Source organism: Canis lupus, chromosome 10 (assembly GCF_011100685.1).
Source record: "Canis lupus familiaris isolate Mischka breed German Shepherd chromosome 10, alternate assembly UU_Cfam_GSD_1.0, whole genome shotgun sequence".
NCBI classification, from domain to species: Eukaryota; Metazoa; Chordata; class Mammalia; order Carnivora; family Canidae; genus Canis; species Canis lupus.
Window position 1 is genome coordinate 45914104 of NC_049231.1, and position 8458 is coordinate 45922561.

General features: G+C 40.0%; 1 pseudogene; it reads left to right on the plus strand.

The window, feature by feature from the left end:
* Positions 1-4189: 4189 nt before the first annotated feature.
* On the plus strand, positions 4190-4546 carry LOC106559399 (annotated as a pseudogene).
* The last annotated feature ends 3912 nt before the right edge of the window (positions 4547-8458 follow it).

Here is an 8458-nt window from a genome sequence, read left to right on the forward strand (position 1 = left end):
CACACACACACACACACACACCAGAATGTTATTCCATCAAATAAAGAGAGGAAATCTTGACATTTGTGACAACATGGTTGAAACGTCAGACCTTATGCTAAGTAAACTAAGTCAGACAGAGACAAATACTACATGATTTTACTTATAAGTGAAATCTAAAAAGATTAAAATAAAATAAATAAATAACAAAAAGAGATAAACTCCTAGATACAGATAACAGATTAGTGTTTTCCAGGGGCCACGGATGGATACAATGGGTAAGGGGGTCAAAAGGTACAAGTTTAGTTATAAAATTAAAAAGTCATGGGATATAATGTACAACATGGTAACTATGGTCAATGATATTGTATTGTATACTTGTAAGTTGCTATGAGAGTATATTTTAAAAGTTCTCAACACAAGAAAAAAATTGTAACCATGCATGATGATAGATGTTAACTAGATTTGTTGTAGTGATCATTTTACAATATATACAAATGTGGAATCATGTTGTACACCTAAAACTAATGTACCATGTCAATTATAACTCAACAGCTACATATGCACCAGACATCAGCACTCCTAAATATATGAAACACTCACAGAATTAAAGGGAGAAATAGATAGCTCTACAATCCTAGTACAGACCTCGATATTCTACTTTCAATAATGGATAGACCAGGGGACAAGATGGCGGAAGAAGAGTAGGGTCTTCAACTCACCTGGTCCCACCAACTTCCCCAGGTAACTTTCAAAACATCCTGAACACCTACGAATTCGACCTGCAATTTAAAGAGAGAACAGCTAGAACACTACAGAGAAAAAAAGTTTTTGCTTCTAACAAGGTGAAAGGAAAGGAAAGGAAAAAGGAAAAGGAAAAGAAAGAAGTGGGGGAGGGGCCCCGTGAGGAGCCAGGCTAAAGCGGAGCCAAGAGAGCCTCTGGGACAGGAAAGCCCAGCCCTGGAAAAGCGGGAACTTTAAAAATCCGCACCGGATTTTTTTTCAGATGGAAAAGTGCTTAGCAGGGAAATCGGGCAGAATTGCAGGGGGGCGGGCAGTGAAGCCTCAAGATTCCCGGAATCACTATTAGAGGAGGGGCGCCCTGGGGAAAAGCTCACCACAAACCGAGGTGGGATCTCAGTAAAGGGCTGGAGCCCCGCAGCCCTGGGGCATTTGGGAGCAGCCTGTCGGTTAGGCAGGAGCACGGTTCCAGCAGCACAGGGCCTCAGATCCCAGGGTGCCCAAGTGGACAAAGCCAGGATCCTGCGTTCCCCCAGGAACAGGTAGCAGTGGGGAGGGCACAGGACAGCGAGGGCTCTCCTGCCACTGGGCGCCCCCCAAGCTGTGCAGATCAGCGCACCCGCACCTGCCCCAGGGGCATCTAGGCCAGTGCATACTGGGGGGCTGCGGTAGTTACTCACGGAGAGCTGACTCCAGAGCTGGAAATCTGGTCACTGCCATTGTACTTTTTCCTCCATGTTTCACCTGGTGCCTGGGAGAGGCAGGGCCACCAGGGAACAGAGGCCTCACGGGGTAAACAGCTCACACTGAGCCCAGCACCTGGCGAGGGGTGGGGCATCTCTGCTCAGGCACACACACCTGAGAATCAGCACAGCCGACCCCTCCCCCAGAAGACCAGCTGGAAGAACAAGGGAAGAGCAAGTTTTTCACTAAGCAGCGCTGGAAAGCTCCAGGACCAAGGGAAAATTGAGGGAATATAGTATATAGAACTAGAGGGTCCCCCCTCTTTAAAAATTTTTTCCCTTTTTCCATTACAACTTGTTTTCATAGCAGACTAAAACTTTTCAATATTTTTTTCTCTTTTCCCATCTTAACTACCATGTTTTACCAGCTCTTCATTTTTAAGTTTTTTCCTTTTTGACTTTCATATTTCTACAATTACATGTCTTAGATATATTTTTCACTTCTGGATTCCCTTCAACATATTCAAGTTAATTTTGTTTTGTTCTTTTTGTGTTCTCTGCCTCGTTTTGTTCTACAATGGCAGAATTTAATACTTTCTAAACATGACCAGCATGCGCCCAGAACCAAGTGGAATACCGTGCTGGTTCTGTGAGATTATATTCTCTCTTCCCATTCTGTTCCCCTCTTTTATGTTGTTTATGTTTTGGTGGTCAGTGTTGGGGCTTTCTATAAGTATTACTGGTTTATATAAATTTGGGATTGAGCATCTTCTAGCATACAGAACAAAATACACTCAGAACCAAGAGGATCACCCTCTAGGACCCCTCAGGTAGACTACATTCTCTCTCCATTACTACTTCTTCACCACCACCATCCCCCATTCTCCCCCCCCCTTTTTTTTTTCGCTTTTTTTCTCTTTTCTTCTTTACTTTTTTTTTTTTTGAAATTGAAGCAGTCATCAAAAACCTCCCAAGACACAAAAATACAGGGCCAGATGGCTTCTCAGGGGAATTCTATCAAACATTTAAAGGAGAAATAATACCTATTCTACTAAAGCTGTTCCGAAGGATAGAAAGGGATGGAATACTTCCAAACTCATTTTATGAAGCCAGCATCACCTTGATTCCAAAACCAGATGAAGACCTCACCAAAAAGGAGAATTATAGACCAATATCCGTGATGAACACAGATGCAAAAATTCTCAACAAGATACTAGCCAATAGGATCCAACAGTACATTAAGAAGATTCTTCACCATGATCAAGTGGGATTTATCCCCGGGATGCAAGGGTGGTTTTACACTCATAAAACAATCAAAGTGATAGATCACATCAACAAGAGAAAAAACAAGAACCATATGATCCTCCTAATACATGCCAAGAAAGAATTTGACAAAATACAGCAGCTATTCCTGATCAAAACTCTTCAGAGTGTAGGGATAGAGGGAACATTCCTCAGTATCTTAAAAGCCATCTATGAAAAACCCACAGTAAATATCATTCTCAGTGGGGAAACACTGAGAGCCTTTCCCCCAAGATCAGGAACATGACAGGGATGTCCAGTCTCACCACTGCTATTCAACATAGTACTAGAAGTCCTAGCCTCAGCAATCAGGCAACAAAAAGAAATAAAAGTCATTCAAATTGGCAAAGAAGAAGTCAAACTCTCCCTCTTCACAGATAACATGACACTGTAACTCTCCTCAAAGAGTTAAAAATAGAACAACCGTATCACCCAGCAATTGCACTACTGGGGATTTACCCCAAAGATACAGATGCAGTCAAAGACTGAGACACCTGCACCCCAATGTTTGTAGCAGCAATGTCCACAATAGCCAAACTGTGGAAGGAACCTAGATGTCCTTTGACAGATGAATGGATAAAGAAGATGTGGTCTATATATACAATGGAATATTACTCAGCCATTAGAAAGGATGAATACCCACCATTTGCTTCGACGTGGATGGAACTGGAGAGTATTATGCTGAGTGAAGTAAGTCTATTGGAGAAGGACAATCATTATATGGTTTCACTCATATGGGGAATATAAGAAATAGTGAAAAGGATTATAAGGGAAAATGAGTGAGAAAAATTAGAGAGGGTGACAAAACATGAGAGACTCCTAACTCTGGGAAACAAACAAAGGGTAGTGGAAGGGGAGGTGGGCGGGGGACTGGGTGATGGGAACTGAAGGGGGCACTTGACGGGATGAGCACTGGGTGTTATACTATATGTTGGAAAATCAAACTTCAATTTAAAAAATGGGAAAAAAAATAATGGATAGACTAGGCAAAAAGGTTATCAGTAAGGAAGTAGAGAAACTGAACAGCTCTGTAGAACAATTTGACCTAACAGATATAAAACAGAACACGCCACCCAGCAGCAACAACAGGAAAATACATTTCTCTCAAGTACACATGGAACATTCTCTAGGTTAGACCATATATAGACACAGAGCAGTCTTAAACATAAAAAGATTGAAGTCATACGAGGTATTTTTTTTTGTTACAAGGAATACAACAAGAGATTACAAGAGAAATCAACAGCAAAAATATAACTGGAAAATTCACTATGTGAGAATTAAAAACACATTCTTAAACAACAAAGGAGTCCAAAAATAAATTTAAAATGTCTTGGGATAAATGAAAATGAAGATAAGCCCCAGTCACTGAGCCACCACAGAGGACTCAGCAGCCTCTCTCTTTTGCTCCCAAGCTTCTGCGCATTCCATACCCCAGTCTGCCTTCCCCCACCACCACCTTCCACAGGCCATTTCTACTGAAGAAAATGAATCATATTACATCTGCTATCCAGAACGTCCACTCTTTCAGCCCCTTTGCTGATGCAAGTAAGGGTGATGATCTACTTCCTGTTTGCACTGAGGATTATATCCATGTAAGATTCAATAGAGAAATGGCAGGAACACCCCTACTACTATCTAAGGGATCACTAATGATTATGATAAAAAAAAATAAACTAGTAAAGGCATTTAAGAAGAAATTTGCCTGTAATGGCACTGTAACTGAGCATCCAGAATATGAAGAAATAATTCAGCTAAAGGGTGACCAGCACAAGAACATGGGCCAGCTCCTCCTAGAGACTGGACAAGCTAAGGATGACCAGCTGAAGGTTCATGGGTTTTAAGAGCTTCTGGATCAATAAAGCCCAAATGAGGTTTTCTTTCTTTTCTTCTTTTCTTTTCTTTTATGTTCTTTTCTTTTCTCTTCTTTCAGACTTTTTTAAAAGCTTATTCATGAGAGACACAGAAAGAGAGGCAGAGACATAGGTGGAGGGAGAAGCAGTCCCATTGCAGGGAGCCCAATGCGGAATTTGATCCCAGCACCCTGGGCTCACAACCCAAGCCAAAGGCAGACACTCGACCACTGAGCCACCCAGGTGCCCCTCAAATGAGGTTTTCCTTGCAATGAGTAGAATTTCCCTTCTACCCCTTGTCACAAATTGAAAACTTCACAGCTTGTAGGTTTGTAACCATGTGGGATCTGCTTTTAACTTGGACTTGTGTAATTCCTTCCTCCAATAAACTGAAAAGACCTTGGAGGCCTTCTTTTCAACAGAGGTAAAGCAGTAGGCTTCTGGCAGTGTCCAGCCTGAAACCAAGCACTAATGTGATGTTTCAGTCAAGCCTAGAGCCCCAAGATGACAGACAGCTATGTCTGGCCAGAAGTTCCTTGGCTCTTCCTCAGTTCAGAATGTCACCATCTGAACAGCCCATGGTGAAGCTGAGATGACAGAATGGGGTAAGACACAACAGCAGCTGTGCTGCTAGGAGGAGTTATTGGTAGTCGAAGAAACATCGCTGGTGTCTCCAACCTGACCAGTTAGGCAGGGCTTAGAACAGCCTCCTTCCCTCTAGTGAGATGTAATAGGACATCTGGCTTGCCACCAAGGTCTTTTTGACCAGATCTATCCTAGCTAATCAATTTCCAAACACCCGAATGTGAGGCTGACCTTCTATCAGTGTTAAACTTTTGACAAGGGAACAGACTTCAAACTGATCTAACACTCATGTAGAGCTTGCAACTTACTAGCAACAGCTGCCCAATTCCATGTGAATGTGCCAAAACTTATGGGATGCAGTGAGAGCAATGGTAACAGGGAAATTTATTGGTAGAAATGCTTATATTAAAAAAGAGGAAAGGTTTCAAATCAAAACCTAAGTTTATACTTAAGGAACTAGAAAAACAAGAACAAAATCAAACAAAATCTAGCAGAAGGAAGGAAATACTAAAGACTAGAACAGAGATAAATAAAATAGAAAACAGACAAGTAATAGAGAAAATTAGTGAAACCATAAGTTGGTTCTTTAAAAAGATCAACAAAATTGGCAAAACTTTGGTTAGACTGACAAAGAAAAAAGAGGGAAGGACCAAATTACAACAAAATGAAAGAGAGGATGTTACTATCCACTTTACAGAAATAAAAAGGATTGTAAGAAAGCACCCTAAACACTTGTATGCCAATAAATTGAATAAAAAATGGACAAACTCCTAGAAATGCAAAGTCTACCAGGATAGAATCATTAGGAAGTAGAAAATCTGAATAGTATATATAACTATAACTAGTCAGGAGATTGAATAAGTAATCAGAAATCTCCCAAAAAGAAAACTCAAGACCAGATGGCTTCCCTAGTAAATTCTACCAAACATTTACAGAAGAATTAATACCAACCCTTTTCAAATTCTTCCAAAACATTGAAGAAGAACACTTGCTAACTTAGTCTATGAGGCTATCATTACTTGGATACCAAAGCCAAACACACATACTACAGGAAATCTATAGACCAATATCCCTGATGATACTGAAGCAAAATCTTCAACAAAATACTAGCAAACTGAATCCAGCACTATATTAAAAGGATTATGCACCACAACCAAGTGGTATCTATTCCTGGACTGAAAGATGATCCAACATACAAAAAACAATCAATGTAATATACAACATTAACAGAATGAAGGAAGAACATCACATGATTATCTCAATTGATGCTGAAAAAGCATTTAATAGGACACCTGGATGTCTCAGTAGTTAAGTGTCTGCCTTTTATTTTTATTTATTTATTTTTTTTAAAGAGAGAGGCAGAGACATAGGCAGAGGGAGAAGCAGGTTCCATGCACCGGGAGCCCGATGTGGGATTCGATCCTGGGTCTCCAGGATCGCGCCCCGGGCCAAAGGCAGGCGCCAAACCGCTGCGCCACCCAGGGATCCCTTTATTTTTTTTTAAGTGTCTGCCTTTTGCTCAGGTCATGATCCCAGGGTCCTAAGACCAAGCCCCACATCAGGATCCCTGCTCAATGGGGAGTCTGCTTCTCTCTCTTCCTCTGCTTCTACCCTTGGCTTGTGCTTGCTCTCTCTCTAGTTCTTTCTCTCTCTCTCTCTCTCTCTCTCTCTCTCTCACACACACACACACACACACACACAAACACACACAAAATATTTTAAATAAAATATTTTTAAAAACGAAATCAACATACAGAAATATGTTGCATTTCTGTACACCAATAATGAAGTAGCAGAAAAGAAATCAAGGAATCAATCCCATTTACAATTGCACCAAAAAAACAGAAGATACCTAGGAATAAACCTAACCAACGAGGTAAAAGATCTGTACTCTGTAAACCATAAAGCACTTATAAAAGAAATTGATGAGGACACAAAGAAATGGAAAAACATTCCATGTTCATGGATTGGAAGAACAATGTTAAAATGTCTATACTTCCCAAACCAATCCACACAGTTAATGCAATCCCTATCAAAATACCACCTATATAGATCTTATGCATATTTTATCAGATTTCATTTTTTGTATGCTACTCTAAATGGTATGTTTTTTAAATTTCATATGCTCAGTGTTTATTGCTGGTATATAGGAAAGCAACCTTGTATATCAACCTTTTACCTTGAAGCCTTGCTATACCTGCTTATTAGTTTCAAGAGTTTTACTCTTTTGAGGAGAGGGGTGTTTTTTTTTTTTTTTTTTTTGGTTGATTGATTCTTTAGTATTCTACACAATAATTTCTGTTTAAAAAATTCTATTTCGGGATCCCTGGGTGGCGCAGGGATCCCTGGGTGGTGCAGCGGTTTGGCGCCTGCCTTTGGCCCAGGGCGCGATCCTGGAGACCGGGGATCGAATCCCACATCGGGCTCCCGGTGCATGGAGCCTGCTTCTCCCTCTGCCTGTGTCTCTGCCTCTCTCTCTCTCACTGTGTGCCTATCATAAATAAATTTTTTAAAAATTTTTAAAAAATTCTATTTCTTCCTTTTCAATCTGTATATTTTTTTATTCCCTTTTCATGTCTTATTAGAGTAACTAAGACTTCTAGTATAATGGGAATGCAAAAGCTAAAAGACAACATTCTTACCTTGTTCTCCGTCTTATGAGGAAAGTGTCCAGTTTCTCACCATTAATCTTTGATGCAAACTGTAGTGTTTGCTTAATAAGTCTTGTTTCCTAGAGTAGTTTTAGGTTCACAACAAAATTGAAGGGAAGATATATATTTTTTCCAAATATTCCCTGCCGCAACACATGGATAGCCTCCTTCATTATCAACATTCCCAACCACAATAGTACTTTTTTAACAATTGATGAGCCTACTACACTGACACATCATAATCCATAAAGTCCATAGTTTATATACTGTTCATTCTTGGTATTGTACATTTTATGGATTTGGACAAAAATGTAATGACATGTATCCATCACAAGACTTTCATACAGCATTTTCACTGCCCTGAAAATTATCTGTGACCCACCTATTTATCCCTTCCGATTCCCAATCCCTGGCAACCACTAAAATTTTTACTGTCTCTATAGTTTTGCCTTTCCCAGAATGTTATATAGCTGGAATCATACAGTATGCCTTTTTCTTTTAGATTGGCTTCTTTTACTTAATCATATATATTTAAGTTTTCTCCATATCTTTTCATAGCTTGATAGTTCATTTGTTTTTTTAGCTCCAGATAATATTCCATTGTCTGGATGTAACACAAATTATTTATCCATTCACCTACTAAAGGACATCTAGGTTGCTTCCAAGT